Here is a 2,567-nt window from a genome sequence, read left to right on the forward strand (position 1 = left end):
CGAAGTTCTCCCTTTTCATCTCCAGTAAGTTCAAATTTTATTTATATTTTGATTATCTAATTGATTTTACTTTTTAATCCATGTCAATTTGAATAAAAATGTATCCAACTTTGCAAGAACCTGACTTAGAATCGAGTTTAGATGCAAAAAATATTCATCCATTCCAAAATCTTCGGAAGCTCTTATCAAGAGTAACATATGACAACCAATTGGTAGATGAAAATGGACAACCTCTTCACCCTGCCAATTGGAACATGGCATCTTCCAGCCGCAATCATGGATCAATGATGGCAATAATTGTTTGAAATAATGTAATTTCAACAAACCAATTGCGTTGATATGCTTACTAATATCATTGATATTGTACTAATGATATTTAATATTTTTTGAAATTAGGATTTTAGTGATGATGAGCGACCCACCTACCATCTTTTGGAGCACCCCACTACAATCTCAACTTGAGAGAAGGTTTCATTAAGAGAAAGAATGGAAGAGGAAGCATACAAAGAATGGTTGAATCAACCATCTATTTAATTCCTAGTGCATCCATATTCACTAATTAGGAATGACTACACAATAATATTCTTCATCACAAGTTAGCAATAAAGGAAATCAAATGGAGGTTGGTATGGATGATTACTTACGTGATACGACTGCAATGGAGGCAATGTTGTTATATGCATTCCATAACAATAAGCTAGGGGGTGATTCTCATATCACTGATACCTTATTTGAAAGCCTGAAATTTGCTTCCACCACCCCTCACTTTGGACTTGGCAGTAAGTCAAAGCATACTCCGATGAGGATAACGATGTTGTTGTACAACATGAAAGAAAATTTTAGGATGTCGAATGCATTTTTGTCGAAAATATTGAAGTAATTGACCTACATGATTGATCAAGTTCCTTATATTTTGTCACACAATCAAAATTAAAAATGGTCTATTTTATGAATGTTAAATATTAACATTATACAATTATATTCCCCACCAACTGTAGGATATTCAAAGATAAGGTTCTTCTGAGTGATAATGTCTTACCGGGTAGTTGCGAAGAGGTAAAGTAGTTGTTAAAAATGTTGGGTGTTGAGTACATATCATATCATGCATGTCTAAATGATTGTATTCTATATAGAGGAGAATATGCAGAAAAAGAGATATGTCTGAAATGTGGGCATGGCAGGTACCGTAATTAAAAAAAAATGTGTAAATCACATGGTCCTCCTCATAAGATATTAAGGTACATGCCTATAATACCAAGGATTCAAAGACTCTTTCATTACAAATAATTAGATATGTTGCGGGGATGGCATGCTTCACATAGAAGTGAGTCAAGAGTTCTATGAATCCCAATAGATTCAAGAGCCATGAAGCATATAGAGGATACATGGACTGAAAAATTCAAGGATGATGTACGAATTCTACGACTCAGCATAGCCATAGATGGTCAACCCATATTCCCTCCAAAACACCAACTATTTTGTTTGGCCAATAGTAGTGATTATTAACAATATCCTCCCATGGTTTTCCGTGAAGAAGGAACATATTATGTTGCCTCTCATAGTCCTTAGTAGAAGACAAGTGAATAATATGGATGTCTACTTACAACCATTGGTAGATGAATTGAAGGAATTATGGGAAGCGATATATGTGTACAATGTATCAAGACCCATCGCAATAGAGAGGAGTTTACATTGTATGGAATGTGTGCTTACACCATACATGATATCACATACACATCTATCTGCAATCACATTAAATGAACATATCTAACATGACCTAACAATATACACATCAACACCAACATATAAATTAAGTACATAAACATGAACAAAAAAACACAATATATATATATATATATAAGTCAAATAAATACATCAATTCAAACAAATGCAATCAAATATCTAAAAAAACAGACGTAGTGCTATCCTGGTCTGCAGTAGAAGATGATGGATGCTCAACCACTGCATGATCAATGTATGTCGAACTCAGCTGAGGTGGAGGAGGTGGTTGGTATGCTTTGTCAGAAGAAACATAAGGCACATCCTCTAGGTCTAGCATCTCATCATCAAGTGACTAACAAGGAGGTGTACTAGTAGAAGGATCACCGACACCCTGATCATTACCATTACCCGATGAGGTGGTACTACCAAAAGCATCATGATCACCACCCTCATCATCATCATCATAATAATCACCCTGATCATCATCATCACCACCCTCACCTGATGTATCTACCACTGCATGATGTCGGCCTACATCCCTCATCGTTCGCAGTGTCCTACTAGCCCTGATGATATACCACATAAGAGACATCATCTGGCATGAACAATCCCTATAGAGATACACGAACATCAGATCTGCACTGATATCTTGAGGCCCCATAGGGCGGGCTCCCTACCGAACCAAAAATCCGGCAAATTTGTCGCAATAGTGCATTCAAAATCGCAGAACAACGCTTCTATTGGCTCGGACGCCCACGCCCCCCTAAGGATGTGCCTCACCCATCTCTTTATATCCTCCATCCTGCAGTGGGGGAGGAGGAATGTCCCCATCAAATGAGCCGATG

This window comes from Pinus tabuliformis, chromosome J (assembly GCF_031772625.1).
Source record: "Pinus tabuliformis cultivar Carrire ecotype Pingquan chromosome J, CPIR1, whole genome shotgun sequence".
Taxonomy (NCBI): domain Eukaryota; kingdom Viridiplantae; phylum Streptophyta; class Pinopsida; order Pinales; family Pinaceae; genus Pinus; species Pinus tabuliformis.